A 24,855-nucleotide genomic window follows, 5' to 3' on the forward strand; every position below is an offset into this window, starting at 1 on the left:
AGTACTTATTAAAAAAACAATTTATTCAATTAAATGAAACGAAAAATCTGTTCTGTTTTTTATGTAATTTAATAATTTTATTATCCACCACGACGACAAGCTTTGCAGCACCACTTTTATCACGATGGAAGTCCAAAAAGATTTTTAAAAAAAAACGCAATTACCTACGAATTAAAATGCTTCTTTCTTCACGTTTCTTCGTTTTTTCATGGCCTTTTCACATCTCAACTCGGGTGTTCTGGCCAGTGTCGAGTATTTTTGTTTTTTATATATATAAACACGTGTTAGTAATATACTATGTACACGTTAGTATGTTAGTATTTGATATAATATATACATATAATAATAAAACATATTTACAGATTTACACCATTTACAACTAGATATTTACATAGGATTTTAAATACACGTTTATTGGGTGGGGACAGGAGAGTAAGAATATGAATAGGGAATGGGATATTAATATCAGAGAGGTCGGATAGGAAATCAGGATAACAATCATTTATGGGGCATCCAAAAAAAATATGGTTGAAATCTTCCTCATCTAGCTGACATTCGCAAACGGCAGAGTCCCGGACATGGATTCTGAACAGGTGAGAATCATTGCAGCAGTGCCCAATGCGGATGTTTTTCTTCATGTTTGTATCGTGTCTACTTCATCATATAATATACTAGCGGACCCGACAGACGTTGTCCTGCCTGAACGTTGGCTTGCCTGCAATATTGCTTGGAAAAATACTTTTCATTTATAAGTAGGTACCTAGGTACTTGTTTATGGTTCAATTCCAAAACATAAAAAAAATATTTTTTCAAATATGGCATTCTTTTTGCAAACGTCAAACTCCGGTCTTCTCACCAAGAAAGGGGTGTACTTATGTAAGAATACGATTTTTGAAAATATATAGAATCTAATATTAATTTAGTATTACCAAAATCCAAGAAAAAGAAATAAATGGGTAAAAATTAAAAGGAATTTAAGAAACGAATCTGATTGAGATCCACAAAAAACAAATGCTGTTTGTAAGTATTAAAAAATAAACTTTTTTCGTACACAAAAAAAAACATCTTTCCCTGTTTTAAATGCATTCTCCTCGAATGCAACCCTGGTAAATCGATGAATAAAACATTTATGCTCCTAACTTCTTTTTACTTCTTTTTTAACACGCACAGTGCAAAGATCTATATTTCTCTGAAAACCGCAAGTAAATCGGTTAATCCGTTCAGGAGGAGTTCGGTGACATCACACGTACAGAGGAATTATATATATAAAGACTAGCTGAACCCGGCGGTGTTCTGCTATTGCCAAACTTGAGTGCATTCTCGGATACAGATTAAATGAGCACAATCCGAAGTTTGAAATTAATTATTGGAAAGGAATAAATAAAATAACTACTGGATACTATAACCATCACGCCATTTCCCCGTAGGGGTAGGCAGAGAGAATGTACCGCCACACACGTCTATCCTAGCAGCATACATTCCTAGCTTTTTCCACATTCATACATCCTGCCATACATGCCCTTCGGTTCTGTCTGCTTTTGACATGACCAGACTTAAGGTTTTGGTTTATCTGATCATGCCACGTCTTCCTTGGTCGTCCTTGTCTCACGTTGCCGTTCATTTTCGCCATATATACTTGTTTTACCATTCTTTCGTCGTCCATTCGTTCTACGTAGCCAAACCATCTCAGAGACATTTTCTTAATCTTATTAATTATACTTGACTTAGATTTACACTCTCGTTTGATTTCATCATTTGTAATACTGTCATACATTGATTTCCCACACATTCGTCTTAGAGATCGCATTTCAACCGCGTTCTCTCGGCTTTCATACTTCCTCTGCCAGTTCCATGTTTCACTTCCATACATAATTGTTAGGACTAAAACTCCGTTGTGCACTGCCAGTTTAGCTTCGATTGTCATATTTTTACTAGCAATTACTGTGTTTAGTGCTCCGTTCATTTTGCTGCCCGCATTCACTCTCATTTCAACGTCTTTTTCTACTCTTCCATCTCTTGAAAACATGCTTCCCAGAAACACAAATTCAAATAGTTGTTCGAGACATTCGTTGTTTACATTTATTATGCAGTCAGTAACCTCACTTCCCATTTCAAATACCATAACTTTTGACTTACTTTCGTTCATCGCCAATTCGCTCTCCAGGCATACGTAAATAAATAAATAACTTATAAACAGATATACAAAATAAATGAACACCTCGTCAACCGCATATCTGTTCTAAAAGAAAACATAGAAAAAATTGTCCAGAAATTTAAATAAAAAGCAAGGCTACTTATGTCTGTGAAATAGAACCAGAGAAAGTTAATCGAGTGGAGAAAATTCCGCCTCATAGTGAAGTTGTTTGCGCATAAGCCTATCATACTTGACGTCCCGAATTCGATTCCCGGGAAGGTTGACAAAAAATATTTGTTTATAAGGTAGTTTAAGGTAACAATATTTCGCTGTACATGGAATATTAACCTGAAGCTTATAACTGATCACCTGACCTTTCTGTAACAACTTTTTTGGTTTTATTATTTTTGTTCGCTCATATGACTTTTACACGCATAAGAGTTATATGAAACAAGAGTATATAAACAACGTGGTGTAGTGGTCAAGACGCTTGACTCACGCACGGAAGGTTCCGGGTTCGATTCCCGGTGAGAACACAAAAAAATAAAAATGTGATTTTTCTCAAGCCTGGGTGCTCTGTGATGTAATTCACCACTGTAATTAGGCCTCCTGGCCTGTTGTGGTGCAAAAAAAAATGTAAAAAAACGTAAAATTAAAAAAATACAGTTTAAAGAAAGAACAAAGTTAAGAAATATGGTTGGTATAAAAATATCATGAGGCTTTAGAGCCTTAGAGCTTTAGAGAAGAGAAAAAAAATTATGAGATAAAAATTAAAAATAAAAATTTAGATAAACAAATAAAATACGAACATAGTACCCATGTAACAAAAAGAATTTGTTTTAAATATTTAAAGCAAATAAGTACATAAGTACACCAGAAGGAGCGTAGAACCATATTTAAATACATTGGACTGTATCCAATAATCCCCTCACTATGCCTCACTTTTGCAGTGCGCATTCGTGATGTCGCCGCGTAATGTTGCACGATGGGAAAAAATAAAATCAAAACACAAATGTAAGGTAAAAAAAAAAGCAATCTGTTAATTTCTCTAAAATTTTATTGAACACGGGGAATATTGTTTGACACAACAGAGTACATAAGTAAAGGGTCATTTAATAAGAGTAATTGAATCAATAAACTTTGAACTTAAAATATTAAAAAATGTATTTTACATAGAACGGATATTTTTTATATCATGTTAAACATTTTTTTATGTTTTAAAGATAATGTCGGTCAAATATTCACCACAGAGTTGTTTTATCCGAGACCCAATTTCCATTAGTTCTCTCACGAGATGAGCAAAGTGGGGTAAAAAAATTTACTACCCTGGCAACACTAACGAAATGTTCATTTTGATTTCTTCGACAATCTGACAAATGGAAAAATAATTCAATGTTTAAGTAATGTATTTGCTACTTACACATTCATTTGCTAATTACACATGAAATGTGATCCCATCTTGTTTCTTTAAGATCCTAGCAGTATTTCTACACTTCAAATGAACACAACACGGCATAGTTGAATTCAAATCAGGAGTTGCGTACTGAGCGACGTCTACAAAGAAACTAATGGGTCAAAACGTAAAACTGCTCATTTATGAGTAGTTTAGTCGCCTTCTGTTTGATGCTCGTATGGGGTTTCTGGACTATTCTTAATTCTTTTTTGAGAACAAATTTTTCATAAATACAAACATTCATAAATAATACAAACTAAAAATTCGTTAACAGTAATTTATTTAGGCACATTTTTTATAACATGATAAAAAATATCATGTAGTATACGGATCACATATAGACAAATCTGAGATATTTAGCAGCGTCGTCGTTTTTTCCTGATAGTGAGGCATTCTCTTTCGTTGGACTTGCAGCAGCGCGACCTCTTGAAGCGGCCGCTCTTGGAGTCGCGGCACCTCCTGGTCTTGAAGGTCTTTCCCCAACTCCTCTTGCCTATGTTCCTGGGCAGCCTCCCGCACCGCCGCCGTCGGGAGCAGGAGCGCCTCCTAGGGCGGGACCTGCGCCGCCGCCGCCTGGAGCACGACCTCCGCCGCCGCTTCCGTCCGCAGCTGTCCTCGCACACAGACGTCGTCGGAACCTCACTTTCATAGTCCTGCATCGCAACGTTATTCGAATTTTGAATTATTTTAATTAAACGCAGCAATTTCGAAACCCAAATAACCTTTTGAATAATATTTATACAAAAAACAAAACGTTCAATTTTAAAACGCGTCCACCCCAGAAAAAAACCGAAGAAATTTAAACCGCAGTTCAGATTTTTCGGAATTATATAAACATCGAATAAAATTTCAAATTTTTGGTTTTTTGATCGAATACTTCCGATTCAAAGTACCTACCAACTTAAAATCAACAATAAAATCACAAATGATCATAATAATCATTGCTTTTCCGCCTTATGGTGCTGATTGGTGTACGGCAACTGAAGCGCATCTTTAAAATTATTATCACATGGAGGTAAGATGATCAGTCATACGTTTGAGTTGCTAGTCCTGGGACTCTTTATTAATAAACGTATAAATGTTTTTAACCATAACATTTAATACCTAAGTCTTTTCGGAATATATTGTAAAAACTGATTTCATACATTTAAATGGTAATTTCATTACTTGCACAATAATTTTAAGCCCTTGTACAATGAGTTTTGAAAGTGTTTATTTCCTTTAGACTTTTTTCTAAACGTTGTTTACTTCAAAAAATCTTGTTCATAGCCATTTCGGCCTTAATTATAAACGTGGTATAAAATTACGCCAAATATTTTTATTTTATAGTAATAAAAAAAGGAAATAAAAAATATTTTTAAAAAAGCAGAAAAATATTCCTTATTATTTAAGGGCAACAATATATATCATTTAAAAAAAAGAATTTATATCTTTAGTTTGAATTCGGGATAGTGCGTGTTTTTTAAAAGAAGGAAAATTTGGAAAATTTTGTATCAGTGAAATATTATTAGTAAAAAAAGAATTAAAAAATTTTGGGCATAAAAAACATGCATGTCTCTGTGTAAGCCTCGTTTTACAATGTGGTATTTTTAACACAGGATTCCTTCTTTGACTTGATCTATTTGAATTACTTATAAATAAATTTTGGTTCTTAAATATATATTTCAAACATTGAAAACCATATATTTGTCTTAGGTCTAAAAGTTTAGCTTCTTGGAATAATTGTAAAAAGGGAAAAGTGCGGTTTTGTGAAGAATTATTTTAAATATAAAATTTTGAACAGTTTCTAATGGTTTAATATGATTGTTGTAAGTTCTTCCTTAGTCTTCTTCTATTTTTGTTTTTATATCATGGCATTTTTAGCCCGTGTGCTCAACAACAAAGTCATGCTTGTAGACAATACTACCAAGAATTTTGGCTGCAAAAGCCAATTCCGCACCTGTCAATGGATTACTTTACTTTGAATAAGTTTATTGTTGTACAATGTACTACGTTGGTAAAATGCAATAATTTTATTACAAAAGAACATAAACTAACGCGGCATGAATTACGTACACAACACAATATATAATACAATTTCTGAACAGGACAACAAAAAGTTACGAGAATATGTGAAACACGTGACTATTCAGGTTGGTATCTCCATTGTTGTGAATAAGGAGTATGGCTTATGGAGTGATATGTGTAAAATGTGGTGTTTATTTTATACGTTGAGGAGATAAAGTATTTTTTATTTTTTAATCTGATCGATTGCTAAACGATTTTAAATAGTATTTTCATTGTCGTTTTTATCTGAACGCGGATTTAGTCCTGTAGCAACGTTGCAAACTAAAGAGAGAAATTGGGTGCATGTTACCTTACGCGTCAACTTAGGGCTATTTTAAAGTACATTCGAACCTGATAATAAGATTTATCCTTCATATTAGAAAAGTTTTAAAATGCTTTGATATGTTTAAGTGTGCGTTTTAATTGCTTTTATTAAAAAGGCTCTTATAAAATGTAAGTTTGATCTCAGAAATACGATACGGCACGTTCCAAAATAGTAATGGAAAAAGTTGTTTTTAAGATGTTTTTAAGATTTATTGAAGTTAAAAAAAATTGGAAGGCTATTGAAAATTTTTCACTCTCACAGTGGGCGGTGAGCGAAATAAGTTAGAAAACCTACTCTTCGAGGACCCTACCAGCAGAATCTGGTAATACAAAAACTCCGCCCACCACAACATTAGTTCTTTTGGGTACCCCTTTGTATATATGTACGTATATAAATATACATATATCATTGTCCTTTTTTAATTTGATATAATGTTATACGAGTATATTTTAAAACATAAATGCGTTTCCAGCTTCCCTGAGACAATCTTACTCACTGAACGCTTTTAAGCCATTATTAAACAAAATACTTTAAGTTCATTCAGTCTAACCCTAGAAAATGCAAAATCGCACCACTAATAGTGGTGACGTAAGAGTAAAATGCAAGAGACTTTCATGAACATTAAAAGAGAAGTGACTTCTCTTTTAATATTTATCAAAGTCTCCTACATCCTTCAACTTGTCACAAAAGAGTAAATATTCACAGAAGGCTTAAAAAATATATTTTTGTGGATTATTTATTTGTCCGCTGGGTTTGTCTTCAGAGTAATATTTTAATTTTAAAATTTCAAGACAAAATAATGATAATATCTAAAATAGTCTTCTATACAAATAATGAATTAATTTAAATTAAAATTGCGGTTACTGCGCTGACATATAATAAATAGACCCGTTATTCCTATACAGCTACATTTAAAATTAGGCAAAAAATATTGCATTGCAATCAACAAAAAAAATAATTTATTACAAATCACTGGACTTTGTGTAAGTCTTTCTAGATTTAAACCATCACTTAAATATACCAGATCTTGTCTCAAGGTAGTTATTGTTACTCAAAAAAATCCAGTTTTTAGCATTCTAAAGTTGTATTTTATTTTAATTATACCAATATGTGTTTTTATGTATAAAAATATGTGTTTAATGATGTTAAATGAACTGAACAAGTCCGTAATAAATAGACAAAATTTCTCTGAAATGGATTGAAATTGATTGAAAATATTTAAAAAGTTTTATTCATATCAAAATTATTAACGATGAAGTTTTTTTTTATTTGATATATAAAAACAAACGTAAATATTATCAAAATAATAATTACGTTCTCGGAAAATGTTTTTAATTTGATAAGTAGGTACTAACTTACAGTTGTTTGTTATAAATATTAATTTTAAATTTAGTTAAATGGAAATTTAAAAATAAGAACAACGGTTTAAATCAGAGATAATGTAGAGCGGGTCATTAAAATTTTCATTCGTAAATTTCTGGGATGGACGTGTTTCAAAATTGAACGTTTTATGTTTTTATAAATATTATTTTAAAGGTGATTCGGTGTCGAAATTCCTGAGGTTAATTGAAAGAACTAAGTTGAAAAGTGAGATTGCGATGGAGGACTATGAATGTGAGTTTCCGACGACGTCTGTGTGCGAGGACAGCTGCGGACGGAAGCGGCGGCGGAGGTCGTGCTCCAGGCGGCGGCGGCGCAGGTCCCGCCCCCGGAGGCGCTCCTGCTCCCGACGGCGGCGGTGCGGGAGGCTGCGCAGGAACATGGGCAAGAGGAGTCGGGGCAAGACCTTCAAGACCAGGAGGTGCCGCGACTCCAAGAGCGGCCGCTTCAAGAGGTCGCGCTGCTGCAAGTCCAACGAAAGGGAATGCCTCACTATCAGGAAAAGACGCCGACGCTGCTAAAAATGACCTCTTTTCTTATTTGTCTGTGTGAGATTCGTACATGCAATTGTTTTAAATGTTATAAAAAAATTTGTGAAATAAATTACTGTTTACAAAATTTGATTTTATAATTATGTGCCTTGGACACTTAAGTATAATTAAATAAAGATGATGCTCCATAGAACGACAGCGATTTTTTTTTTCTTTAAATTAAATTATCTTGGTCATAACATTTATATCGTATTTAGAACCGTTTTATTTATGTTTTAAATGAACACGGCTAACCGCCTTTTATAAAATACAAGAATAAACTAATTTCGACATTCAACAATGTTTTGAGTATGTCAAAATGCTTGCAGACTGGCTTGATTTTCTCCCTAGGGAGTTGTTCATATTAAAATTTGGTGCAACATAAAGGGAAAACAATTTTGAGAAGGGCATGTGAGAGTCTAGGCATTTACAGGGCTAATGATCTTGGCTGGTTTAAGTGGCCACTTTACACACTGTAACATTCACCATTATGCCTATGTTTGAACTTCCACATTTCCTCAACTCTTTCATCTGTTGACTATTGTGAAGTAAAAGAGCTGAAACCTTTATCATGTGGGTGAGATTCATCCGGCTGAACCAATTCACCTACTAGGCAACCCCTGAAAACAATTTTTAAGATTTTTATACTTCTTTTTTTACCAGGTAATTAATTCAACAATTTTTTGAGTATGTCCAAATGCTTCCAGACTGGCTGGATTTTCTCCCTAGGGAGTTGAAGAGAAGAAGTATTAATAATTTTAAAAATCTGTCGGATCGCCGAAGAAACAAAATGGAAATTTCATAAGTGTTGCTAGGGTAGCAAATATTTTTTTACCGCACTTTGCTCATCTAATGAAAGAACTAATAAAAATTAGACCTCGGATTAAAAATCGCCGTGGGGGACATTTGAACGAAATTATCTTTAAAACATCAAATATTATGATGATTTGACATGATACAAAAATATCCGTTTTATGTAAAATAAAATTTGTTTTATATTTTATGTTCAAAGTTCATTAATTCTATTACTCTTATTAAATTACCCTTTACTTGTCTACTTTGTTGTGTCAATCACTGTTTCCGCGTGCACAATAAAATTTAAGAGAAATTAACAGATTGCTTTTTTTACCTTACATTTGTGTTATGATTATTTTTTCCCATCAAGCAACATTACGCGGCGACTTCAAGCATGCGCGCGGATACAGTCCGATGTATTCAAATATGGTTCTACACTCTTTTTGGACTATTCTTAATTCTATGATAAGATCGTTGATATAACATAAAGGTCCCCTGTTCTCGGGTGATGGTTTGTGGGTATATCTGTCATATCTAAAATAGACCTGGATGTGCTTTTACTTAAGTAGACTGAAGTGTTTAGGTGGCTATGTTTGAATGAGGATCTAGTATTGCGGGATGTAATGCGATTCCTTGCCCAGGGCTTTGAATGAAGACCTCAACGGCTGTGGTGGCGGAGGTATGGCGGAACAAGCGCAGGGGGCACAAATCTTCTCCTTCCCGGACATACTTTAGGCCATGGGCTGTTGGAGGACAGAGGTGTCAGGCAGAACGTTGTGTTGAAGATGGCAGCGGAGGAACAATAGTCAACAGCGGCATTATAACCCCCAGTTAGCAAGAGGGGTTACTGGCTCGGCGTCAGGTCGCAACCGGCCGTAAAACAGAAACCAAACAATAAATCTCCTATTCGTGTAGACTGAGAACTAAGAGGGCTGACCCCAAGTAAATGGGACATACAGCCAGGAGAAAGAAGATAAAACATTAAGGAAGAGAGGGTGCAAAATTGCAAAAAGGTGGGAATAGAAGAGGGAGAGAGAAGTTTTAAATACCCGCGTACTGAGAACTCTTTACAACTCCTCGGTGCGAAGTAGACTCGGGAGTGGCTCGATGGTTTGGAGGCCACATGAACTGAAGTACTCTCCTATGATAGAGAAAATCCAATCTGAGATATATCTACATGAGAGAGTGTTGGTATTATCCTCGGCTCTACCCGACCGAGTTTCTCCAAGGTATGCTTGGCTACAAGTATTTAGCGACTAGGAGGAATGTGTATTTGACTACACATTTTTATGGATTATTGCGTGGTATTATCGATAATTCTGAGATTATGATGAGCATTGGTTTGTATGTTTCTGATAATTACCTAAGACAGCGTCAGCATAGATTGTTTTGTATTTCAATATACAGGACTAGCCTGCCTATGGTTATGCCTGTTGGAAGGGCTACCGCTATGCTGAACAACATCGCTCTGGATATTGATCTGTTCCATGTATCCGCAGGGGTTTTCCCGAGCAGGATTCTCCTACTACTTTGACACAAATCTCTTTCATGTATTTTTTCTTTTTATAATATGTACGTATTGAATATATGTTTGTTATGTTTATGTTATATTTGAATAAATGAATTGAATTGAAAAGTTGAAATTGAATTGAGTTTATAGTTGTGTTTGATTCAGCGATCACATGGAATAAGACAAATTGTTATCAAAGATATCAAGATGGGTTATTTGTTGGCAGACCTGAGAATTCTGGGCAAGGCGGAGTAGAAACCATAATTACCCGTAGTTCTATGATTTTTGGTATCAAAAATTAAATTTTGTCTTTGGTTTCCTGTTGGGATAATTAATTTTATAAAGCTCAGTAGTCCAGGCGCATCAATGAGGAAGTTCAGTGTTTTTTTTTTTTTAATATTTGTTAATAGACTGTTAAACTAAGTAATTTTTTTTTTTTTAATTTTTATATATTGTATTATCGGCGCTACGATTTTTCAAAGTTTTGTATTTCTGAAATAACTCCGCCTATAACGTCAGAGGTTCATTTCCGCTTATTCTCATTCAGTTCTTCCCATTGGTCCAGAAGCGACAAGCAGACCGGAAATCTTCCATAGCTCTCAGATGGTAGGTTGATTCACATGAACCAGTGTCGTCATTTAAAGTAGTGCGTTTTTATCAAAATATTTTTTATTATTTTTTCTGTACATTTTTAAGAAACTTTGCAGTACAATTTAAAGATCTAATTTTTAAAACATTTAAGTTTGTAAGTAAAAATTCTTGATGGAAGTTCATTGTAATTTATTATATAAATAAAACACGAGTGATACTTTAATCCACAAATTTGGAATATCCAGTGACTGGTTTCATCGCTTTCGCGACATTTTCCATTATCCATTCATTTGTTAACCCATAGAAAATTTGTTGATAATGATCCTTAAGATAAAAATAACTTTATTTAATTTACTTACATATAACTTTGAATTATGTATCCTTACCTCTGTTATGTATAAATACATTTAACTTTTTAATAAATATACCAGTCTCGAAGATGTCGCGAAAGCGATGAAACCGGTCACTGGATATTCCAAATTTGTGGATTAAAGTATCACTCGTGTTTTATTTATATAATAAATCTAATTTTTACCCCACGTCAGAAAACATTTTTTGTATCCAATTTCCCGTAGGGCTGAAGTTCTTCATTGAGGATGTGAATTATTATTTTTTTGTCCTAGCTTTAATTTTATTTTGTTGTATTTTGTTTTATTTATTATTATATTACGTTCGGGTAGGACAACGCCTGTCGGGTTCGCTAGTATATTATAATACGATAATAAATGTATCGTGAACTAAAAGAGCCTTACTCATAAACTTAGTATAAAGTAACGCCTAGGCATAGTTGTAAAATATTGATGGGAATACCATCCTTACAACAGTGTAGAATAAATATGGTGTTCCCATCGTTACTATACAACTGTGCCTAGGCGTAACTTTGTATTTAACTTTGAAAAAAAAAAACATATTACGGTGAAGAATATTTATCTGAAGTTTCGCGGTCTGGCCCTGAAATCCGTGTATTTTATGTACATATTTTTATGTACATAAAGCGGAAAATTACAAATGAAGGGCTTCATTTGATTTTTCGTTAGCAGGAAACCTTTGCGGATCCTAATGATGACTGTTCCCCGACTTCATGTGTCTTCTGAAGCAAATATATTTTATTTCCTCAAATAAGAAAAGATTTACAAATTACAACTGGGATGAAAAAAAATTTATCAAAGGGAATATAAAAGCCTAGGCATTCACAGGGCTTATGACCGGTCGTTGGCTGGTTTAGGTGGCCACTTTACACACCGTGTAACATTCACCATTTTGTCCATGTTTAAACATCCATATTTTTTCAATTCTTCTATCTGTTAATTTTATTGAAGTTAAAGAGCTGAAACCTTTATTGTTGTGAATAGATTCATCTGATTGAGTTGTTTCGCATACTAGGCAACGCTTAAAAATAATTTTCCTAATTTTGGATTTCTTCTTGGACCCGGGCCCCGATTACAATGGAAAAATAAATAAATCTTATTCAATATTTGTATATAACCACTTACCGACTTTTCTATGTCTATCGGTTTCGAGACGTACCCGTCTCTTCGTCAGGACACCAAACAAACCAACATGCAAACCAACATGCAAAACCCACCACCCACCTTCACCATAGTTGTTGCACAAAAATATAAAACCAACGCGACATGCATTTTAATAAGCACATGCACTGATTAGGACAAACATGCACTGATTAAATTAAATTGAATTAATGAAAAAAGTAGAGGGGATGGAGGGAGGGGGCAAGCTTAATAGGTTAAATAGGGTGACCATTACAGTGGAACATCGTATAAAGGACTATATTGAAAGTTTGTTTGATTATTGATCAAAGGAATACTATTTTTAAGAATAAGAAGAGACGGGTACGTCTCGAAACCGGTAGACATAGCAAAGTCGGTAAGTAGATATATTTAATAACATTTATTAAAATCTTTGACCACAAAAATAACGCTTTAAATATTAATAATATTTATCTTCAATTTTATCTACAAAGTAAAATTAAGTTTTCTGTATGAAAAGCAAAATATGCATACATTTTTTTCTTTTAAACATGTTCAATTATAGATTACTGGTGAAGATACTTTAAATGCTCATGCAAATATACTCATTTTCGTTCACAAATACCAATTTTCTTTATCGACAGTCGAAGATAACTCTGTTAACTTATCATTGTTTTCGGGGCCCAGTTGGTTTTATTACAATATTTTGAGTTTTTCCAAATGATTGTAGATAAAAGACTGGATTTCAACCCCTAGGGAGTCATTTAGATTAAAAAATTACAACAGCGGTGCAAAACATTCTAGAGAAGGGAATATTTAAATCTAGGCATTTACTATTTTAACTTTTTTTGCATTGTTAATTTTTTTCCATTGCTGTTGTAATTTGTTAATCAATCACTCACTAGGAGGTGAAATTCAGTCTTTTGTCTACAAACATTTGCACAAACTCAATATATCGTTATGATAGATTAGTTGGCACATATATAAAATTTGTATCTGAAGCTCAATCATCTGAGTCTTTTAGATCTCCCTGCATAGTATTCCTGTTTAAAATGCTTTAAAGATCTAACTTTGTAAATTTCCATGTTAAATAATATTTATACAAACATTGCTTTGTTTTTGTTCAATTTTTAAAAGATAAAAACTGAACCCCCTAGGAAGCTGTTAAAATAAACATATTATAACAGAGATGATATTCAACATTTTAGAGAAGGTTATATAGAAGTGAAGGCATCTTTAACATCAACAGAAAAAAAATATTTTTTTGTAATATTGATGTTCAAATATGGGCAAAAAGGTTAATGATACACAGAGCGCAAAGCGGCCATTTAAACCAGCCAATGACAGGTCATAGGCTCTGAAAATACCTCGACTTCTGTATTTCCAACTCTAAAATGTTCTTTATCTCCGTTAAAATAAGTTAACATAAACAGCTCTCTGGGCCAGTCCTTGTCTACAAAAATTTGGACAAACTCAAAACGTTGTTCCTTAAATCCACCTGGTTCAAGAACACGTATAAAAGTTTAAAAATATTTTATAAGTGTTGCTTAGCATCAATATGCATCAATAAAGGTTTTAGCTCTTTTACTTCACAAACAGCAACAGATGGAAAAATTTAAGGAATATTGATGTTCAAACGGATTGTCTCAAATGCCCAAACCAATATTGAATAAACTGCTCCACAAATGTATAATTTATACTCTGTTTTTGTTCTTTTACTGTACGTTTAATAATATTAATAATATAAGCGTACATAAATTAAATATAAACTTTAAAACTGTGTGGTTTTTTTTATTTAGCTCTGTGTATAGTATTTTTTGTTTATTCTCACATGTGAAAATATTTTTGAAAAGTATATCGAGTGCCCTCGGCACGGGTAACTCCGGTGAGATTACATTATTTTTATTATTTATCTTTAATTATTATGGAGAAAAAAAACGAAATGGTGAATGTTGCACAGTGTGTAAAGTGGTCACTTAAACCAGCCAATGACGGGTCATTAGGCTAGTAGATACCTAGACTTCTATATTCCCTTCTCTAAAATGTTTTCTATCTGTGTTGTAATTCAAAAATAATATTTGTTATGTAATTAAATATTTAGTTCCGAGTAATTCACTACTAGTATGTTATGAAGAAGTTTACCGCTACAAAAAAATTAGAGCATTTAACAGGGAAACATATTTTTCTACTCTTTCATTTTTTTGACATTCATCGTTTATATCCTGTACCCGTCGTGTATTCTGTAGTTATTCGAGTTTATCAAGCAGTTCACAGGTTAAATCAGTCATAAACATCAGCGTTATATAAGTGTATTTGTAAATGTTATTAATTATTGTACGCTAGTAACAACTAATCAAATATTTATACAAGATAAATATGAGTTTACGTACGCATGTAATTATGAGCACAGTGGTTAAATTAAAACACACGGTTTTTGTCTGCCCGGATAGCTCAGTTGGTAGAGCATTGGACTTTTAATCCAAGGGTCCAGGGTTCAAGTCCCTGTTCGGGCGATTTTTTGTTTTTTGGGAAGGTTAAAAAAAAAGAAAATAAGACTTACTGTAGGTAACACATATAGTAAATCATAAAAAATATTTCATCGGTACGTACTTTTAAAAAAAAATTGTTTACTATAAACAAACTAATATTTTTATTTCTATTTCATTTTCAACATTGAGAACTTTTAATCCAGTGTCTTTATTGAAATAATGATTATTTTCTATCAGATGGTTAGCTAATTCCGAAAAATTATTATTACTTAGGCAAAAGTGTTTTTTTACTCTAATATTTTTTTTGTTTTTTCAATGTAGATTGAATCGCAATCATTATATTTTAATTGGTTTATGCCAGATTTATTATATTAATGGAATTTGTCTTCGTGCTTTTTAACAATGTTCCAATATTATTAGTTGTGTAGAATGCAGGTATAATGTTTGATGGTAGGGAAAGAGATCATTGTTTGGCATAATTGTCATTAATAAAAAGAATCCGCCTCCATTATTTAGGTGGGTTAGCATTATTTATTGTGGGAGAATAATACAAACACATATTCATATTTTTGCGTTTTTGTTTTTGATTTAATATTTAATCAATTTAGTTCTCATTTTATCTATTTTTATGAGCAATCTGTTTTATTGTATAAGGATTAATTTTTTAAATTAGTATCATCTAGTTACTATATGATACTAATTTGAAAAATGAATATGGGTTGATTTAATTAATGTTTCACTAGATTTAAGTACAGCATTAATTAAGCTATGTATTTATTATTGAATGGAATGAGAAAAGTTTATGGACAATTGGATGATTTGAGGAATTATGAATAATTGTGTCTTGATTCCTTGAACATCTTGATAAGGAAGCTTGTATAGCTTTAAAACCAGTCGGTATAAGAAAAAAAGTGGTTAAAAACAAAGTTATTTTTATTTATTTAATTATAATGAACTAGGACGCGACAGACTTTGTTCTGCCCAAACGTTGGCTTGCCTGCTATTAGCTTAGACATTTTTTTAATAGCCAAGTAGATTCCTAGGTACTTGTTTATGGTTGAATTCCGAAACGAAAAATTATTATTATTCATATATAGAATTCTTTTCTCAAATGTCAAACTCGGTTCTTCTCACCAACAGGAGTGCACTTTATTTATGAATGCGATATTCAAAAATGTATTAAATGTCAGTTCATATTATTTTAGTATTACCAAAAATCCAATAAAATGAAATAAAAAATTATAAAGAATGTAAGGAAATAATCTGATTGCGATCAATAAAAAGCGAATGTTGTTTGTAAACACTAGATTTGGAGATCGTGCTTTTGCCGCCGCCGTCCCCTCTGCCTGGAACCAATTGCCTTCAAACTTAAGAATCATCGACAGTCCCAGTCAGTTCAGATGTCAACTAAAATCCCACTTCTTTAGACTATCATACCCTCAATTTTAAATCTGGAAATTAAATATATCACTTAAGTTAAGTTAGAATGTAAGTTTAGATATACAATTGTAAAGCGCCCTTGAGGTGATTTTATTAACAAAAATGGCGCTAATCAGCCAAATATTATTATTATTATAAATCAAAAACAATTTTTTTTTAAACACAAAATAACATTACTTCCATTTTTTTTGTACATCAATTCTCTTCGAACGCAACTCTGGTAAGTCAATGAAAAAAAGATTTATGCTCCTAACTTTTTTTTGACAGATTCGATTGAAAATTTTGAACACCTACGGACCTTACTAAAGCCGCATTGCATTAAAAATATAAAAATAATCTTTCAGAATATTTATAACAGAAATTTCCAAAGCCTCCAAATAAATAAGGTTTAACTTTAATCGAAGCCAGGAGATGGTTTAACTTTACCAAATTGAATTAAAAACTCATCAAGACTTGGAACTTGATACAAAATTATCTTCTTTAAAATTGACTTAATATTAATTATTTCACGAGTTTCATCACAAAATAAGGTGATCAGTCTTACGCTTCAGGCACAGGAACATCTAAAGCATAGACGGCCGACTGAAATCACATTGTGGGGTCAGTAAAATAATATATGTTTTGATGGGGGATGCTTTTTTACAAGTAATACCAAAAAAAGCATAATAAAAATAATTGTAAAACGAACGGGAGTCGAGAGGGATCTCTAAACACGAGCATTTTACTCTGTTAGAGAGGTAGAAACGTTAAATATATTTTTTAAATATATATTCATATTATGTCAGCCTCGTGGTGTAGTGATCAGCGTGTTTGCCTACCAAGCAAGAGGTCTCTGGTTTGATTCCCGACATGGCAGATCTGAAATATTTATTTAAAAGAGTGTTTTCTCAGAAACTACTTAGTAAAATTGACGAAGCTGCTAGAGTAATGGGCTTGAAAATAAATGTGGCCAAAACAAAGATGATGGTGTAAACAAGCGGAAACCCTCACAATATTGCTGTATTGCGAATAAATGGTCAAACAATCGAGAGAGTGACTAACTTTCAATACCTCGGCAGTCAAATCACTTCTGATCTGGATCCGGATAGAGAAATAAGATGCAGAATAGAAATAGCACGATCAGCTTGCAATGGCATGAAATCATTTTTCTGCAGTGATAGTCTTAATTTAAAACTGAGATAGAGGATGGTCAAGTGCTATGTGTGGTCTATACTGCTCTACGGGGTTAAAACGTGGACTCTTAAGGTGAACTCCATGAACCGAATAGAGGCTTTTGAAATGTGGCTTCAGCGGAAAATGCTGAGAACTTCGTGGACAGATTTAGTTACCAACGTGGAGGTGCTGAGACGAGTCAGTGCCGCTAAAGAACTACTGCCAGCAATAAAACAGAGAAAACTCGCACATCTGGGCCATATCATGCGCGGAAGCAAATATGCGCTTCAACAGCTGATCATGATGAAGAAGATCGAGGGAAAGCGTGGAATTGGAAGGCGACAGAAGTCCTGGCTGAGAAACATCCGCAACTGGACGGGAGGCGCTGTTCCAGTTGGCACGGGACCGGAATGCCTACTCTAGAGTGATTGCCAACGTCGGGGAGACCTGCTATGGCACAGAAAGAAGAAGAAGTGTTTTCTCACCAGAATATTTCATAGTCCCTGATCTTACTCCGTTAGAGAGGTAGAAACGTTAAATATAAAATTATAATATGTATTTATATATATATGTACGTCAGTCTCGTGGTTTACTGGTTAGCGCGTTGGCCTACCATGCAAGACTAGGTTTGATTCCCGACGTGGTTGGCATAATATATATTTTTTTTAAAGGTTATTTTACACCAGAATATTTCACAGTCCCTGGACTGGCATATGAAGCATACAACTGATTATCTTACCTTCATTTAACAAAAAACCATCGAGATGCGCTGCGATTGGTGTTCCCTATGTTGTTTCCTATACACCATTGGGCGTGGATGATGATAAATTATATATTATAGAAATGTAAAATAAACTTAACTTAAAATAACTTTTTTTTATTAATCCTTTCTGGTGGGTATCAAGGGTAGGTACGTAAGGTGCCATATTTAAAAAATGAATAAATTTATAGATTGTCGTAAAATGAGTAAAATATTTTTCTCCTTTCCCCCTTCTAATTCTTTCAATAATAATTTTAATTAATTTATTATTTATCTATTTATTTATTATTATTTGTCTTTGCTTTTCCCCGCGTAAACAGCAAACGTTTCTACAGGGATGCAAAACATTTTAGAAAAGCGAATATGGTAGTCTTTAATTATGAATTAGAGCCACTGTATGGCGAACTTTACATTGCACAATTCAAAAAATAAGAAGATTACAATGATTGAGCCATGTGGACAGAATGAATAATAGCCGCACCCCAAAAAAAAATTGTTGATGGCAAGAATAATGCCTCCGGAAATCTAGTTCACTTTGAAAAATAAATATGGATAAATGTGTAAGTATTTAAATTTTATTTTTAGTAAAATTCTAATATTTTATTCTCGTTTTAGCCATAGATTATACAGTAACTGGATTAATGCTGTCGCCGCGTTGCAAATTCAGAATGTCGATCTTCGATATACATAGAGTAGGAATGTCCGCACTGTGTCTCCAGGGCCTCGATTACCAATGGGACGTTAAAATTTATTTTAAATTTTATCTACAAAGTAAACTGAAGTTGTTTGTAGGAATGAGCAAAATATGCATACATTTTTTTTATTTTAAACATGTTTAATTATAGGTAACCGACGAAGAGATTTGAAATGTTCATGAAAATATACTCATTTTCGTAAAAAAATATCGGTTTTTCGTTGTAGACGGTCGAAGATAACTCTGTTAACTTTCTATTGTAACCAGAGCCGCAATTGCAAACGCTATTTTCATCGGTACATATCAAGACGATATGAAGTGTTATATATTTATGTATTTATGTGCTCTTTCTATAAAAATGATCTGTGATCTGTGAAATGGTGATAATAACTAATGTTAAGTGTTATGCTAAAATATGAAATTCAAATAAAAACTAACTGAATACTGAAAATTTGTATTTTTGTTATTTAGTTATTTTGAACGTACAAGAGTTGTTTCCGGAAAACACTTGGCCATGGAAAATACAACTTCCGGTACTGTTCCTGAGGGACTTAACTAGACCATCGCACGCTTCCGGTTACGAAATGAAATCCGACAAACACATTATTTTTTTATTTAACAGACACTTAGGTTTAGCCGTAAAAAGAGCGATGTCAAAAGAAACGCCTATTGTCACATTAAATTTTAATATTGTGTCTAAAAAAAAATTACATCCCATGGATACCCAACTACCTACGCTCTTTTTAGTGTTTTTTTGGGGCAGACTGATATTTTTACAACATAATGGGCTTGCCGCACACTCGACGAGTGGCATGGGAAGTAGCGAGGAAATGAGGCGTAGTGTGGCAACATTACTTGGCATGCTGCACGTCATGCTCCTTGTCATGCCCACCGCTCCCTACTTTGTCGGTTTTTGAGCGCGAGTCAAAGGACCGGCAATATGAGCGCAAGTGGCCTTAGCTCGGAAAAATCAGTTCCAGCAACACTGCAACCATGCGACAAATAACGGGGCTAATTTTTCTAGCCACCTTCAAGAAACGCCTGAAACATTATTATTTATCCCTAGAATCCTGAACTGCTTGAGTTTTTACTGCTTTTTTATTCCTGAAATGTATTTTTTATTATCCCTTTTGCTTTCCTTGGTTCTTTTTTCTCTCTACTTCCAAAATCATTATCTGATCCCACATTTCTCATCTTTTAATACGTATAACACAATATACTTTTAAAAATATATATTAATGTTATTATGTGCAAACCTCATCTCCCAATTTAAAAACAGCTGTTATTTTTTTAATTTTTTTATTTTAACATAGGTTTAACATGTATCTTTTAATATATATTCATGGTTTTTTAGAACAAAATTTTGACCAATCTTTTCTTATGTCCAGTCTTTATTTTTGTTGGCTGGAAGATATTGCTTTTAGCAATAAGTCCGCCAAAGTATTTTTTTTGTAATTGAAGTTTTAAATAAATTAACAATTGACATACAGAACCTACTCGTATTAACTAATTCGTTACAGAACTTTAAAAATAAAATTTCAGAAATTTCTTACGCGTTTTACTCATATTTCACCTTACTTGCTGGAAAAAAATATTTATTTAGAAGTATTAGAGAAAACTTTATTAACATTTAAAAAAATAAATATATCAATCAGGGTAATTATTTTAAATAATTTTCTTGATTTTTGTTGCTTGTAAAGTATCGTGTTTTCTATCAAAATAAAGGTTTCATTGTGCAACTAATGCTTTGTTAATCCTTTGTTTAATGTCGTCAATTAGTTTTTGTTATCGAAAGATCCCTTAGTTAACAAAAAAGCAGATCACACGTAATATATTATTCCTTGCCATTATCACCCCATTTTCCCAACATTTATTCCCACAGTTACTTATCAACGCATGCCTCTTTCGGCTTTTACATAAAACATTATTAAAGAAACCATATTCCGATGATTGAAATTTCATTTGAAATCCGGATTAAGCGCTTTACGTAATATTAAATTCTGCCGCGACAGATTTTTGACAGCGCTAAGCGATTCCCGCCAATATGAGACAGGGCCGCCATTTTATATTGACGTCCCCGTTCTATATTATAATTTAACGTGTTGTTCAGTGTTTGCACAATGCCTAAGCGCCTGACAAATTGTGTTTAATGAAGGTCGTACAATAACCACCAGGGCCTGAATTATTATGGGAAGTTAACAGAGTTATCTTTAATTATCTAAAGTAAAATTGAATTTCCTGGACGAAAATGTGTATATCTGTATAAAAATTTGAAGATTCCATGTTGGTAATGAACATGTTTTAGATATAAAAAAAACATAAAAATATGAAAATAAAGAATCTAGAAAAAAAATACATAAAATCTAGGTTTACATAAATTTTGACCGACTAACTGAAAATTAACACGTTAAATACTTAAAACTAACAAAAGACAGACGATTGACATGGACAATTCAGATCAACAATTTAATTAGCTAGTGGCGACCATAGAATTCAGAATAGTCTAGAAGGAGCGTAGAATCATATTTAAATACATCGGACTGTGTCCAATAATTCCCCCACTATGCCTCACATTCGCTGCGCGCATTCGTGATGCTGCCGCGTAATGTTGCACGATAGGAAAACAATATAATTATAACACAAATGTAAGGTTAAAAAAGCCATCTTGTAATTTCTTTTAAGTTTTATTGTGCACGTAGAAATATTGATTGACATAACAGAGTAGATAAGTAAAGGGTCATTTAATAAGAGTAATCGAATAAATGTACTTCAAACTTAAAATATAGAACAAATTTTATTTTACATAAAACGGATATTTTTGTATCATGTTAAATAATATTTGATGTTATAAAGATAATTTCGGTCAAATGTTCACGATATCCGAGATCCAATTTTCATAAATTCTCTCATTAGATGAGCAAAGTAGAGTAAAAAATTTACTACCCTAGCAACACTAACGATATATTCATTTTGTTTATTCGACAATCTAACAGATGAAAAAATAATTCAATTTTTAAGTAATGCATTTGCTACATACATATTTATTTGCTAATTACACATGAAATGTTATTGCATCCTGTTTTTTTAAGATCCCAGCAGTATTTCTACACTTTAAAAGGACACAACACGGCATAGTTGAATTCGAATAAGAAGTTGCGTACTGAGCGACGTCTACAATGAAACTCATGGGTCAAAACGTAAACCTACTCATTTTTGAGTAGTTTAGTCGCTTTCTGTTTGATGTGCGTATGCAGTTTCTGGACTTTTCTTAATTCTATGGTGGCGACACTATCTAGTGTTTTTTTTTAATCAAATAATTATTTTGTTCTAAAAATTGAAAAAATTCTAAATTATGAAGCCTAGGTACGTTAAAACTAAAATATGGTAAATGCAACTACTGTGGGGAACAGGAAATCAAAATGACATAAACAGACTATTAAGTCAGCAAAATAAAATATTAAAGTTAGTTAGTTAGTTACCTAACAGCAACTAAAGAACTTTTTAAACAAACTAAACAATTAAATGTATCTGTACTCTTTTAACTAGAATCCGTAAAATGTATTCATAAATTGGTCACACATGTAATTGTAGACGAAGAATTAAAACTTGAAAAAAAAAGGGAAACATGGACACAATAGGAGAATATCAGAACAATATCATATTAAACCTTCTAAAACGAGACCAGAGACTGAAATTACAAAACTAAACAAAAGACTCAGACAACCTTTACAAAATATGTTTAAAATATTATCATTAAAAGTAGAATATTCATTTACAAATAATTTGTTGAATATATCTATTCTAGAACGGTTTACAAATAAAATATATTAATGTGCAAAACGGAAGATGACTTCCATCAGAAGTAATTCCACTTTCACCTTGTAATATATGAAGCCAGAGAAATTTTGTAAAGAGTTTCCGAGTTCTTGCTAAAAACAAACTTTCCGGAAGTGGAGAGCTTTTCCTACAAGAAAACGGCTCGTTACAAAACAACTATTGAATCAGAGCCTCTAAACCTTTTAAAACTTAAAAATATTCAAACTTTATAATTTATATAAGTTGTTTTCAGGCATTGCCTGGTATGTGAAATAATTCGATCAGATGAATCTCTTCACAACAATAAAGGTTTCAGCTCTTCAACTTCACTAAAATCAACAGATGGAAGAATTGAAAAAATGTGAATGTTTTAACATAGGCAAAATAGTGAATGTGACACAGTGCATAAAGTGGCCACTTAAACCCGCCAATAACAAATCATAAGCGCTGTAACTGGTTAGACTTCCTTATTCCGTTCTCAAAAATGGTTTTCATATTTTTTACAATAAACTTGGATTTAAAAGGGTTATTGTAGTCATTGGCTCTATTTTTTTTGTTGATCTACCCATTTCATGGGCCCAGAGGAGCGTCAAATGTATTATATTTATTACAACTGTATTCAAATCAGGGGGAATTATATTTTTGAAGGCATATTGTTTTGGTTTAAATAATGAATCAAAGAATAATGCATTTTTATACTAATATAATTATTTTATTTAAATATGGTATTGTTGGATGGGGTGGTGCATACGCCAATATGTTAAACCCTCTTAAAATAGTACAAAGATTAATTAAGTTATTTTAAAGAAACTTTCAACAATTAATACGGAAATTATATTTATAAATTATTAAAAGTTCATACAGTAGACACTATTTTTAAAAAAAAATCCATCGTACAAATATATAAAGAAGAAAAAATAAAAGAATTTCAGATGAATAAGTCACTCAGATACCAAAATTATATTAAAATTTCTATATTCCACACAAGTCATGGTCAAAATAGCTTTGTCTTCAAAAGTGTCAAAAATTACAATAATCTCCCCAATAACCTAAAAACTTTTAAAACAAATATATCTATAAAAAAATTCAAGGTAAATCTAAAGAAATTTTTTGAACAAGTGTAAAAACTGCATTCATTTTTGATTAGTATGGATGTATCATTATTTTCTGTTTTTTCTTTTATATCCTGTAATTTTTTTTTTCTCATGTATTCGTATATTAACATTTTTATAAATTCCAATAAATAAATAAATATAACGGTGTAAGTCAATCTCTCCAAGCACAAGAGTTAGTCTCTTTTTTTGGAGAGTTACAGTCATAACATTTACTAAATGTATAAAAGTAGATTTGTATGGATTTAAAAACGCATGTACCTTTAATGAAATATAATTGATTAATGAAAAAGAAAATATGTATAAACAACTAACATGAATAATATGTGATAAATTAAGATTAATTTTCGGTTTATTGGTTATTGTTGTAATGTCAGGAGTACCTATTTCCTAAGTACAAGTAAATAAGTATGTAGAACCAATAAAGTTAGTAAGTATGTCTTGAGGAATGGACGAGGTGTGAGGAATACCTCGTTCTAGGAGGAGGAAAATTTAGTAAGTGGAGTGTATTGTTGGGGAAGGAAGGTTGCGCAACTCCACTAACCTGCTGATGATGAGGCGCGATGAGTGCTGGAACCTGGCATGTGAAGCTGGCAGTCGTGAGACTCTGGCACTTTTATACGGAGCTGGCGGTCTAAAAGGACGCAGGCACAGCTCGCTTGAGGAAAGATTAGTTGAGCACTTCACTTGTTTGATGTTAGATTAGTACTGATAGTATAATGTTAATTCCGGCACTCACATGTAGAATTATTGTTACATGGAGTACGCTAGGAAATAGGGAGGTCGGGTAGGTAGATATGGATTTGGTTGAGAATTGGTCCGAACAGTATGATTGTTTGTATTAAGTGTTTCAAGGGTTTCAAACTAATTATATTTATTATTAATATTTTAAACATTAACTTTGTGGTCAAACATTTTACTAAATATTATTAAATACAGGCAAACGTCGTCTTGCGCCGATCCGATTAACAATTACGCCGGTTGGTGCCGGCGTAGAATTCATCAGTTCGGCTGACACCAGACGACAGTAGACACACTTTTACACGTTGTTTTATTCTAGCACCGTGTACGCGAGCAGCCTATTGTGTGAGTGAAATTGTCCTCGAGTAAGTTTTCGTTTTGTTTTTTAGAAAAATAAAAA

General features: G+C 32.8%; 1 protein-coding gene and 1 non-coding gene across 2 annotated transcripts in view; one reads left to right on the forward strand and one right to left on the reverse strand.

The window, feature by feature from the left end:
* The window catches only part of LOC148274725 (uncharacterized), a gene marked incomplete at its 3' end in the record, with an annotated part of 122,701 nt that overhangs the window by 42,546 nt on the left and 55,300 nt on the right, over positions 1-24,855 (reverse strand). The gene's annotated exons all lie outside the window — the stretch shown is intronic.
* TRNAK-UUU (transfer RNA lysine (anticodon UUU)) lies at positions 14,692-14,764 on the forward strand. Its single transcript has one exon. It is a non-coding gene; the product is annotated as a tRNA-Lys (tRNA).

The sequence above is a fragment of the Micrasema longulum genome, unplaced genomic scaffold (assembly GCF_059751315.1).
Source record: "Micrasema longulum isolate JH-2025_06_02 unplaced genomic scaffold, ASM5975131v1 h1tg001597l, whole genome shotgun sequence".
In the NCBI taxonomy this organism is placed as follows: Eukaryota; Metazoa; Arthropoda; class Insecta; order Trichoptera; family Brachycentridae; genus Micrasema; species Micrasema longulum.